This window comes from Schistocerca cancellata, chromosome 4 (assembly GCF_023864275.1).
Source record: "Schistocerca cancellata isolate TAMUIC-IGC-003103 chromosome 4, iqSchCanc2.1, whole genome shotgun sequence".
Taxonomy (NCBI): domain Eukaryota; kingdom Metazoa; phylum Arthropoda; class Insecta; order Orthoptera; family Acrididae; genus Schistocerca; species Schistocerca cancellata.
In genome coordinates, this window is record NC_064629.1 from 814,082,428 (window position 1) to 814,095,972 (window position 13,545).

Below are 13,545 nucleotides of genomic sequence, written 5' to 3' on the forward strand. Positions count from 1 at the left end.
CGTATCGATCCTGACAGATTACCACGTCAGGTGATGCTTGGAGAGATCTCTGTAGCCAAAAGACCTGTAGGACGTCCTGTATTGAGGTTCAAGGACTACTGTAAACGAGATATGGAGAACTTTGGAATCGACACAAACAGATGGGAGGCACGGGCTAGCATGAGACCAGAGTGGCGTGATGATGTATCATCTGGAATGTCGAAGCATGATGAAGGTTTGTTAGACAGATTAAGGCATAAAAAGCTTCGCAATGCTACCACTGCTCCTGCCTCCTCAGCCAGATACACTTGTGACAATTGCGGCAAGAGATGCCGTGCTGCCATTGGCTTGACAAGTCATACGATAAAATGCAACCCATAAACACACGGACACTGCAACAATCATCTACCAAGATGTCGTGGCCAATATATAGAACTTACACTGAGAATAATTAAAGCATCTCTCTACAGACTAGTAATGTTCCGGAATTAACGATATGGGCATAATTTGAAGAAGCTGTAATCCGTTACGTATTCTGAATGATGACTGAAAATGAGGTGCGGTGCAGTAACTCAGAAATGAAACAGAAACATCATATTACTCTGTTATGATTCTCGTCGTCAGTTGCTATGATGTTAGGTGGCCAATGCAATATAGAAACGTATATTGCAGGTTTGGCAATGAAGTCGGTAAGGAGCTGGCTGTATAGTCTGTATCTGCAACGACTCAAATAATTAGCAGTCGTTGGTAAAAAGTAATATATATTGCACTTAACTTGTGTTACAGGCTTCTGCATATGCTGCATATATATAATTACAAACATATCTAAGGAGGCATTACTTATGCCATACTTGACTAAGCGCCTTGCTTCCTATGAAGGCCATGCTACATTCCTAGTTGACGTCCCGAGCAAGAGTGGACGAGGGCTCGCTAGATACTTGTCACAAGCCGCGGAGCGGCGCTAGTCGCGACTCGCGGGTACAGCGATATCTATTACGGTCCGCGGTCCATATCTGGAACCTCTAACAAGTATGGTATCGAACGTTGATACCACAAACTCAGAATGGTCTTGTTTCATACTAGCATGCATTCCACTGCAGAATAAAAGCTCCATTTTTTATTTATATTTTCCGCATTTAATAAGGAGTGGCACCTACATAAATGGGATTATTCTGTGGCTAAGTGGTTAATGTCAAATTACAACTGCAAATAGTTCGCGGCTCTATTCTTACTCAGTCCTTGGATTTTTTTTTTCTACTGCTAATCACGTCTTTCACCTTTGTTAACGATCTACAGACGTGAAAAATTTTGAGGTGCATAATGTTTCGCAGTTTACGTTAAACCGTAGCTCCCCTTATAACTGACAGGGTACGTCAGTTCAGAGGTCAATGGAACTCAAGAGCGTATCCCATACGGCTTTTACCAGTACAGTGTTACCGTGTTCATACTAACCTCCGGTCTGAGGACAATTTATCTCATTGAAATATACGAATAACAGTAACCAGAAACTTATTACCTTTTTCACCAGCCGGCCGCTGTGGCAGAGCTGTTCTAGGCGTTTCAGTCCGGAACCGCGCTGCTGCTACGGTCGCAGGTTCGAATCCTGCCTCAGTCATGGATGTGTGTGATGCCCGTAGGTTAGTTAGCTTTAAGTAGTTCTAAGTTCTAGGGGGCTGATGACCTCTGAAGTTAAGTCCCATAGTGCTCAGAGCCATTTCAACCATTTGAACCAAATTATCGGTCGAACTATTCCGCCAACTCTGTCCGCCATACGTGGACTTGCCTTCTACGTTCATACGATGTAGAGAAGTAAACTGTTTGTGAAAGCCGCACATTTTGACGCTGAAAAGGTTTCTTCGTTATCTTAAATGTATCAGCTGCAAAACCAGTATGATTATTGCTCATATATTCGAACCAGCTATCAACCATTTAGGTCTCGCTCACCGATTGGCGGTGAGCAGATGAGTTCCTCATACACCGTTACGCACGAGATAATCATCGACGGTGAAGCAAAATAAAGGAAAACATAACCCTGCAATTGCAAGAGCCGAATGATGGCCATTTCGTAAGTAACGGGATATCAAAACGTGCCGCTGCGCTGCGACGCAGAGCAGATGTGGCTTACGGGCCGCACAACCAGTTTCCTCGGCCTTAGGAATACGTGTGTGATACTTCCGGAAAGAAATAATGAAACTGGTCGCGTGGCAGACGAAATGCTTCTGCAGTGGCGCCATAATTAAAACGAGGAAGTCTGCGCAGAGGAGGCGTATGGAACGAGTCCTTTGTGCGAACACCGGTTAGACCTGTACAAGTTGAGGCTGGCTGACGCAGACAATGCGAGAAAGTTAGCCTGCGATTTCTCGGCCAGCGCGGTAGCCGACACTCGTGTCGTGATACTCGTTTCACCTGATTTAGAAGCGTCGTAACTTTGTAACAGGCTGCCCATAGAAATCTGCTGCGAGATGGCGCTCCAGAATGTCGGCGTATTTCCACGAATACGATCGAGAGAAACTGGAAAATGGAAGGAAGGCTAAGTACACAATTCAGCTTGTACCTACAACACAGAGCGTCATCTCATTTTTTGTTCTTAGCGAAAGCAGGAAAAACCACAGTGCTTCACGGACTGAGTTTATTTCATAGGTAGTAATTAACTTAGGCAAAGAGGGTTGGCGACGCGTAGTCCGTAAACGTGACAGTTCATTAACTACGTAGCTTGCGGTGACGAATTGGCGCAGGACTGCGACGCGACTATCAAAAAATGGTTCAAATGGCTCTGACCACTATGGGACTTAACTTCTTCGGTCATCAGTCCCCTAGAACTTAGAACTACTTAAACCTAACTAACCTAAGGACATCACACACATCCATGCCCGAGGCAGGATTCGAACCTGCGACCGTAGCGGTCGCGAGGTTCCAGACTGTAGCGCCTAGAGCCGCATGGTCACTGCGGCCGGCGAATCGACCGCGTGTATTACGCAATGGTTATCGTTTTGATCTATTTGCCTTTAGTTGTGTATTGTGTACGGAACGTAACAAATGGTTATACAGAGGAACCGATCTGAAACCGCCGCTACACGAAATCTAGTTCTGAATCGCTTTTAATGCAGATAAGGTAACAGCGGTAGATATTAATCGAGAAATTTACGTTGTTCCGGTGTACGAGCCAATGAAAGAATTGATGATTTACATGAAGATGTAAATGTTTTGTGGAAAACGTAGGGTTGTTGACAGTAAAAAGCTAAGAGTGTTACCGAGAAAAGTGGCTGTCGAATCGCTGGAAAAGATTGATGCTCCGATAAGAGATAACAAGCGTTTCATGTTGACAACACCATTAAGAAAGGACGACTTGAAATAAACTTTGTCGGCCGGAGTGGCCGAGCGGTTCTAGGGGCTTCAGTCCGGAAACGCGTGACTGCTACGGTTCCAGGTTCGAATCCTGCCTCGGGCGTGGATGTGTGTGATGTCCTTAGGTTAGTTCGGTTTAAGTAGTTCTAAGTTCTAGGGGACTGATGACCTCAGATGTTAAGTCCCATAGTGCTCAGAGCCATTTGACCAATTTTTTTTTAATAAACTTTGACAACAGATCTACATCTACAAACATACTCCACAAGCCACCGTACGTGCATGAATACAATAACAAGTGAAAAATGTAAACAGAAACTGCTCACGCGCAACAAGTGCCAACAATGGAGATAGTTGGTTGGCTGCTTCGGGGGAGGGGACCAAACAACGAGGTCATCGGTCCCTTCGGATTAGGAAAGGGCGGGGAAGAAGGTCGGCCGTGGCCTTTCAAAGTAACCGTCCCGGCATTTGCCTGAAGCGATTTAGGGAAATCACGGGAAACCTAAATTAGGATGGTCGGACGCGGGTTTGAACCGTCGTCCTCCCGAATGCGAGTCAAGTGTGCTAACCACTGCGTCACCTCACGCGGTAATGGAGACAGTGATGTACTAAAAGCATTAACTAGTATGCAGGTGTATGTGTGTGTGTTTTAAGGATATTTTAAATACAAATAAAAGCTACCTAGATGTTAACCAGCTATTGCCTAATGGGCTACACAGCAAACTAACGCGCAGTTCGTCAAGAGACCCTGATGGGCGTTCTGCCATTCTAAATGAAAAGTTTTCTTATTGATGGAATTGGGCATTTTTTCACGGAAGTACAAATATTGTGTCTTACATGTGTAGAGGGCATCCTACGCCGATATCTGGGTAACGAGCAGAGTGACTAACGCCAAGAACGTGCTTAAATTATCGCATATCTATTTGCTTATTCCTGATGCACGAACTAGCTTTTATAAAGAATTTTCTTCATTTTTTATGTTGAAAAAATCATTTATATCAACGGGGCAAGCTGAAAAATTGAACCGGACAGGGATTCGAATCCGGGTCCCAGCTTACTAGGCAGATAAGCTCACCACTCCTCCACCCGGACAAAGTACTCACCACAAAAGCGCGGTTACCCTGGCATGCCTCCCGTAAAACCGAAATTCTCAACTCATACCACACACTACTGATGTATATGAAGATGGTATTTGTTCTTTCGGACATGTCCAAAAGAACAGGGAACATCTTCATATAGGTAGGCTAACCAGCCAATGATCTTCTTCAGTGTGGAAGCACTCACATTGCCCGAACTCTTACGGGACTCTGTAAGATTGGCTGCCACGAGTAATGAGTGTAATGGGCAGGGGCACTACAAATGTAGTGTGTGGACAGTAAGTTGCGAATGTGGTTCTCACGGGGAGCGTGCCAGAGATAAGTTCCTGCAGTCGCACTAGCCTATGTGCCCTCGGTGGCTCAGACGGATAGAGCGTCTGCCACGTAAGCAGGAGATCCCGGGTTCGAGTTCCGGTCGGGGCACACATTAACAACTGTCCCAGTGGATATTTATCAACGCCTATAAGCAGCTAATGGCCTGGATTTAATTTTAATTTCGCTACTGATCTAGTGCGTCTGCTCTTTAGCGTTTATTACGAACGGCATCTCGCCGATTCCCGGAAGAGTCCACTTGGTGTGCATCTGTAATAATTAGATACAGTCATGTCCGAAAGACGAAGTCCAATTTGATCCTGCAGCCATTATCACTCAAGACACATACGAATTTGCGATATGCCACGAATAATGAGGCTTATGAGCAGGAGCACTACATCAGTATTTTGTGGTATAAGTTGAGAATTTGGGTCTCACTGGAGGCGTGCGAGGGTAACCCGACCCGGGGGTGGGGGCTACTGAGTCCGGATGGTGTAGTGGTCAGCGCATCTGCTCAGTGAGTATAAGACCCGGGTTCGAGTCCCTAACGAACACAAATTTTCATTTTTTCCCATTGATATAAATCAATGCCCACTGGCACCTAATGTCTTTAATTACCTTGTGTTTTGAGTAATATTATAAATAACTCGTGCAAAACGACACAATTGGTAGATACGTCACAAAAAGCAAAGAGCGTGAGACAAGCATTTTCGGCTGTCAATGGTCTATGGGCTACACGGCGTGTTAGTCGGCAACGTCGTAAGCCATAATGTTATCGCAGGCCTGCAACTCGATAATAACGCCAGCCATGAAGCTGACAGATTCTTCACGCTCGGTAACATATAGACGAATGCTCGTAGCTAGTTGTTCAAAAAGAAAAAAGGTCGAACACGCAGTTCGCTTGCGGCTGCAAAGCACTGATTGATGAGTAAGGTCAGCGAAGACAACCGAGGCTCGTATGAAATGGCTGGCGCACAAGGAATGAACAAATGAACTGCTAGCGGACGGGTCGTGCTTCAAGAACAGCGAATCTTGTAGACCATAGACACGGCAGCATCGCGCTAAATTTCGCCGTGGGCAGGAAATAACGGCAAAGAGGGGAAACAAGAAAATTTTGCGAAGGGACACGCGTAACAAAAAAATGGTTCAAATGGCTCTGAGCACTATGGGACTTAACATCTGAGGTCATCAGTCCCCTAGAACTTAGAACTAATTAAACCTAACTAACCTAAGGACATCACACACATCCATGCCCGTGGCAGGATTCGAACCTGCGACCGTAGCGGTCACGCGGTTCCAGACTGAAGCGCCTAGAACCGCTCGGCCACGCCGGCCGGCATACGCGTAACAGTTAATAGTGCTGCTGTACGTGACTCGTTAGCAAACACGCGCTATTCTTTCTGTGTTGGTAATAACGATAAACTGCTGAATTTTAAATATTTGAATGAGTTTATTAAATCAAATTCCAAAAAGCGTCCGTGTATGTAGCAACAGACACCCATGAACATCCGCAGTTGGACCGTGACAAGGAGAAACAGTGAGTGAACCAAATCGCCTTACAGTTTTTGGATGTCTATTAGAACATTTTCATCATGCGCCTAAGAAATTAGTTAGCCAGATTCAAATATGTACATACAAATGTAATAGACGTATGAAGTTGTGGTAGTTCTTATACCGGGTAATCAAAAACAGTTTGGGAAGCTTGTAAAAGTGTTGCAGGGTAGGTTATGCTGAGAAATAAAAGTTAAGAAAAAAAATCAATAAGTTGCACCGACATTCTTCGATTTACTCTCAATCCATATTCTGTACCCATTAGATTGTTTATTCCATTCGGCAGATCCTGTAACTCTTCTTCAGTTTCACAGACGATAGCAATCCCGTCACCGAATCCTACAGCTGATATCCTTTCACCCTAAATTTTAAACTTACATTCGTCAGATCACTCACTGAGAAGTTCACACGTGGGTTACCGTTTTGTGTGAAATTCGAATGTCGTTTTATGCGAAATTTGAACGTAACCTTCTTCAAATATACAAGGAATTCCCGAAAGTAAAGTCACAGTTAAATAGCACAACGATCTCTTGAACCTTCCAAAGCAAAAGGCATGTTGTATCATAAGACGTAAGGCTGCCACTGTGTCAGTAAAAGTTTCTCATTGGCACTCTTGGATCGCAAAGTCTAGACTTAAAATAAAATGCCTACTTTTGCTAACTGGCAGTTAGGATGATACTGAATAGACCCTGCGATCCCATACTGCTGAGAAAAGACCTGTTAAGTCTTTTCAGTTGACTGAGGATCGCACCCCGATCGTATGGTTTCGAGGTCTGATAAACTACTCGCCAAGCTACAAAGGCTCGTATAACGATTTTAGCACTGCTCATGACGTAAGTTATAGCCGCCGCATTTCTTTGACTAACTCTCCTAGTTTGGTCTTTACTTTGAGGATTCGTCTTTTTCTGCATTGAAGCTGAGTCGTAAAATTAATAACGGTGGGCAAGCCGCACCGTATCGAAGATCAATTACATCTCTTGAGAAATCGAAGGTGTATCGTTGTTTCCTAGTCACTCAAATTTTATTTGTCGGTCTATGGCGACCTTAGATAGACTGAAAAAAAAAACCGTGAGAACAGACGAATCTAATCTTCATAACAAACTGGAGTAAGTTCTTAAAACTCTGGGACGGTTTTTGTCCAGCAGACCGTGTTCAGGGAAAGGCGAATAACCAGGTATTGCTTTATTTCTGCTTGCAACAGATTTTTGCATGCAAACATAAGAGCGTCGTGTTATTGTTCAGCAGGATGCTTAGCAAATCAAGATGATTCTAAAAGCTAAGACGATCAAAGTAAAGTTGTACACAGTTGTTTTTGGTCGGCACACAAGCGTTACAGAAACACATATCAGGCTCCATAATGGATAATTTCCATATTGATTTTTCAATCTTAGTTTTCCAGTAGCAGACTCTTCACATAACGTCGATCTCAATTACGTGAAGACGTAGCTCAGAATTTACAAAAATTAGTTTAATAGTGCTCCAGTAACATAATACTCCAGGTATTGCTCAGACACTAATTACATCGGAATGATCACACACAGAGAAGCGCCTAGATTTCTATTTTCGAATTTGCCCCTGGGTGGTGGAGGGTGGGAATGCTACCGGTAGCAAATAATTTTCCCCATGCATCATGCGGTAGCTTGCGGGGGTATGGGTATAAACGTAGATTATAAAACGGCATTTATAGCTCGGCTGTTTCTCAGTCCTACTTCTGTATATTACTTTTGCACAATCTCACTTGGTGTCTCTTAGGAGTACCTAGAACCCACATACTTCACGACAGCGGTATCTCGACAGTTGTCGCAATGATTAATGTATAGTAGCCAATCAATGATTATTTTTAACTTATTGCATCAAGTGCTCGGTCAGCTAGTCAAAAGCAATACTGCCTGTGAAGTTGGCAGCCACGAGATAAATCCGGTCGTCTGTAATGCAAGCACATATTACAAGTAATAGGTTATTACTATTTAAAAGACTCCTGCCATCTCCTGAGTCCCCATAGTCCACGTCTAATTTTACAAGCGTATCGGCTGCAGTAAATATGTGCATATTTTGACGACTGATTTACAGCTTGGGCCGTCTTTTTTCCTGTTTGACAGTCTCACCCGTACAGACGCAGTTAGCCTACGAGGCGTACATATTTAGAGCGGCCGTCATACATCATGCATTGCCGTACGCTTTGACGAGGAGGAACGAATCACCAGCATGGCAGATATTAATGAAGCCTCTGAAGTTGTATTAACTAGATTATAATTTCATTGAAAAAAAAAAGTGATCTTCCGGCGACCACAGCTGAACCATTAAGCGGGAATTAAGTGTTGTAAGACACAAGAACACCTCTCTTGTTTGAAAGAGATGGACACGAGTCACTGCATGAAGTTGGTAGGAAGACTTTTATATAGTGTCTATGGTTATTAGACGTGCGTAGTACTGTATATAATGATGCTTAGACAGTAGAGGTCAAAATATTTGCTACCTAGAAGTCATGGCCAGTGTGGATGTACTTAACAACTTCTAAATTGATCGCAAATGAGAGAAGGATCATTCTACATTTACATCTACATTTATACTCCGCAAGCCATCCAACAGTGTGTGGCGGAGGGCACTTTACGTGCCACTGCATTACCTCCCTTTCCTGTTCCATCGCGTATGGTTCGCGGGAAGAACGACTGCCGGAAAGCCTCCGTGCGTGCTCGAATCTCTCTAATTTTACATTCGTGATCTCCTCGGGAGGTGTAAGCAGGGGGAAGCAATATATTCGATACCTCATCCAGAAACTCACCCTCTCGAAACCTGGACAGCAAGCTACACCGCGACGCAGAGCGCCTCTCTTGCAGAGTCTGCCATTCGAGTTTGCTAAACATCTCCGTAACGCTATCACGCTTACCAAATAACCCTGTGACGAAACGCGCCGCTCTTCTTTGTATCTTCTCTATCTCCTCTGTCAACCCGACCTGGTACGGATCCCACACTGATGAGCAATACTCAAGTATAGGTCGAACGAGTGTTTTGTAAGCCATCTCCTTTGTTGATGGACTACATTTTCTAAGGACTCTCCCAATGAATCTCAACCTGGCACCCGCCTTACCAACAATTAATTTTATATGATCATTCCACTTCAAATCGTTCCGTACGCATAATCCCAGCTATTTTACAGAAGTAACTGCTACCAGTGTTTGTTCCGCTATCATATAATCATGCAATGACGGATCCTTCTTTCTATGTATTCGCAATACATTACATTTGCCTATGTTAAGTGTCAGTTGCCACTCCCTGCACCAAGTGCCTATCCGCTGAGATCGTCCTGCATTTCGCTGCAATTTTCTAATGCTGAAACTTCTCTGTATACTACAGTACGTATTAGACGAGGACGGATAAGGGGATCGGACGTTGCGTTTCTTCTTTCATTTTGTGAAGGAACACTGCATTTGTAGTGTCCTGCTTGACCAAGAGCATTTAAGGATTGTGGTAGGGAAGGCGCACGGTCGACTTCGGTTTATTGGGAGAATTTTAGGAAATTGTGGTTCATCTGTAAAAGAGACTGCATATAGGACGCTTGTTCCGGCCTATTCTTGAGTACTGCTCGAGTGTTTGGGATCCGTACCAGGTCTGATTGAAGAAAGACATCGAAGCAATTCAGAGGAGGGCTGCTAGATTTGTTACCGGTAGGTTCGAACAACGCGTGTTACGGAGATGCTTCAAGAACTCAAATGGGAGTACCTGGAGAGAGCGCGGCGTTCTTTCCGGGAAACACTACTGAGAAAATTTAGGGAATCGGCATCCGAAGCTGACTGCAGAACGATCGTACAGCCGCCAGCATACATTTTGCGTAAGACCCACGAAGATACGAGATATTAGGGCTCATACGGAGGCATACAGACGGTCGTTTTTCTCTCGCTCTGTCTGCGAGTGGAACTGGAAAGACAACTAGTAGTGGTACAGAGTGCTCTCCGCCACGAACCGTACGGTGGCTTGCAGAGTATCTATATAGGTTGCAGGGTTAGGTTTCTAGTTTCGCTAAATATCTTAAGATGAATGCCAGGAAGTTTTTCCCCCTAGGACATGGCCGATTCCTTCCCAATGCGACTTGGTACTTCAGGACGTTAAACCGTAATATTCCGTCGTTCCGAAGGTGAGTGCAGTGTCTCATCCACTGCGAGATTTGTCTCGTTGCAAAGGGCAGTAGATCTTCTTCCTGGGATTCTAGTAACTCACGGTGAATAGATAAGTAAACGAATTGTTAACAAACAACAAAGAAAAGGTTTAAAGTAGTTCTAGCCAAACGTGACCGCAAATAACCATTTCTAACGCCTTGGACGTCGACCATTTACTCAAGAGACAGAGCCTATATTTAGAGCTGCAGTCATAGATCATGCATAACCGTTCCTTTGAGCTAAACAGAAGAATCGTCTTCACGACAGTTATTAATGAATCGTTTCAGAAATCCGTAATTGCAACGGCAGAAGCATCCTTTTTCCCCCATTTGTTATTCGACTCCGAACCACATACAGCACTAATGAATATACCTCTTTACGTTACTATATCCAACGTCTCATGCTCAGAAGTCTGCGTATGATCAGTTTATAATGAAAATAATTAGTGCATCTACATCTACATGGATACTCTGCAAATCACATTCAAGTGTCTGGCAAAGGGTTCATCGAACCACCTTCACAATTCTCTGTTATTCCAATCTCGTACAGCGCGCGGAAAGAATGAACACCTATATCTTTCCGTACGAGCTCTGATTTCCCTTAGTTTATCTTGGTGATCGTTCGTCCCTATGTAGGTCGGTGCCAACAAAATATTTTCGCATTCGGAGTAGAAAGTTGGTGATTGGAATTTCGTGAGACGCTATCGTCGCAACGAAAAACGCCTTCTTTTCATGATGTCCAGCCCAAATGCTGTATCATTTCTATGACACCCTCTCCCATATTTCGCGATAATACAAAACGTGTTGCCTTCCTTTGAACTTTTTCGATGTACTCCGTCAGTCCTATCTGGTAAAGATTCCACACCGCGCAGCAGTATTCTAAAAGAGGACGGACAAGCGTAGTGTAGGCAGTCTCTTTAGTAGGTCTGTTACATTTTCTACGTGTCCTGCCAATAAAATGCAGTCTTTGATTAGCATTCCCCACAACATTTTCTATGTGTTCCTTCCAATTTAAGTTGTTCGTAATTGTAATACCTAGGTATTTAGTTGAATTTACGGCTTTTAGATTAGACTGATTTATCATGTAACCAAAGTTTAACGAGTTCCTTTTAGCACTCATGTGGATGACCTCACACTTTTCACTATTTAGGGTCAACTGCCACTTTTCGCACCATTCTGATATCTTTTCTAAATCGTTTTGCAGTTTGTTTTGAGCTTCTGATGACTTTATTAGTCGATAAACGCCAGCGTCGTCTGCAAACAACCGAAGACGGCTGCTCAGATTGTCTCCAAAATCGTCTATGTAGATAAGGAACAGCAAATGCCCTGTAACAGTACAATGGGGAACGCCAGAAATCACTTCTGTTTTACTCGATGACTTTCCGTCAATTACTACGAACTGTGACCTCTCTGACGGGAAATCACAAATCCAGTCACATAACTGAGACTATATTCTACAAGCACGCAATTTCACTACGAGCCGCTTGTGTGGTACAGTGTCAAAAGCCTTGCGGAAATCCAGAAATACGGAATCGATCTGAAATCCCTTGTCAATAGCACTCAACACTTCATGTGAATAAAGAGCTAGTTGTGTTTCACAGGAACGATGTTTGCTAAAAAAAAGTTGACGATTCGTAGCTCTTCCCTTGGCGTACTTCCCTTAGACTGTGAGAGACTGCTCGCCGATATTACTGTCGTACTAAGGAAGCGTTCGGTTATATACTCGCCTCTATCCCCGACTGCAGCAAGCTCAGCTTCCGATGATGCCTCAATCGGTGAGTCCTTTCACGAAGCTTGTCAACAGCCAAGCAAAATGACCTCCCGTCGACAGGAGGTTGAACGCGCATAAAAAAACGGAACTCCACACCATTTAGCGGCGGACATGCAAATTCGCAGAAAAAGGACTACTACGAAGACAAAGTTCGATCGCCTGCTGTGTCCAGGCTACCAGGCACGCAATTTGACGGAAAAAAACGTGGAATGTCTGGAAGCTCAAGTGCAACTCCGTATCTAGTTTCACACACAAGGGCTGCTGTGCATAAAGGCACTGTCGGACTTATATGTGAGCTGGTATTTACATTTCACTCAGCAGCACGATATTGCTTAGAGGTAATAACTGGTGAATCGTGCAAAAAAATCCACTTTACGGAATTCATGTAAATGGCGGTTCAATTCCACGCCCGATAACCAAGATTTAGGTTTCCTGTGGTTCCTCTAACTCTCTGAACAGGGTGGTTTCTTCAAAAAAGACATGGCTGATTTCTTTCACAGTTCTTCCCCAGCCGGCCGGTGTGGCCGTGCGGTTCTAGGCGCTTCACTCTGGAACCGCGTGACCTCTACGGTCGCAGGTTCGAATCCTGCCTCGGGCATGGATGTGTGTGATGTCCTTAGGTTAGTTAGGTTTAAGTAATTCTAAGTTCTAGGGGACTGATGACCACAGATGTTAAGTCCCATAGTGGTCAGAGCCATTTTTGAGTTCTTCCCCAATTCGACCCCCTGCTGCGTCTCTAATGATCTCGTCGTCGTCGGGACTTTTGAACTGTACTCTTCCTTGCTTCCACTACTACGCACGGTCATATTATCTTCCGCCGGCTTTTACACAGACTAAGCAGCTAGTTAAACGGGGACCTCGAGGATGTATCCATACCCCTGTCGGCACAGTGCAGAACCTTGCTGACACTCTTCCTGCACGTGTCGCTGAGGTCTGCAATGCAAAATTTTGTTATTCAGGCTTTTAACAGGTGATAACATTAATATGACACGACAGTGTATCCTCACATTTGAGTACAACGTACAAAAGTGCATACAAACGTGTAAAACTGTAATAAAAGTCCTTTCTTCTTGCAATTACGTTGGGCTTTAATGGTGTTCACGTCAGCAAAGCATTGACCCTTCATGTGAATCGCTATAGTTGTTCGTTTTGTGGTAGAATCGTATTGACAACACGGAATCTCGTTACCCGTGTCTTATTGTTTCAGAAAATAATTCTGGAGAATGTCTTGAAAACGTGATTCAGACAGGCTGCTCTATTGCGATTTGGCCGGCCGAGGTAGCCGAGCGGTTCTAGGCGCTTCAATTTGGAACCGCGCGACCGCTCCGGTCGCAGGTTCG

General features: G+C 44.2%; 1 protein-coding gene and 1 non-coding gene across 2 annotated transcripts in view; one reads left to right on the plus strand and one right to left on the minus strand.

Moving 5' to 3' along the window:
* The window catches only part of LOC126184802 (ephrin-B1), a 551,947-nt gene that overhangs the window by 475,519 nt on the left and 62,883 nt on the right, over positions 1 to 13,545 (minus strand). The window lies entirely within an intron of this gene.
* Trnat-cgu (transfer RNA threonine (anticodon CGU)) lies at positions 4,767 to 4,841 on the plus strand. The gene has a single exon. It is a non-coding gene; the product is annotated as a tRNA-Thr (tRNA).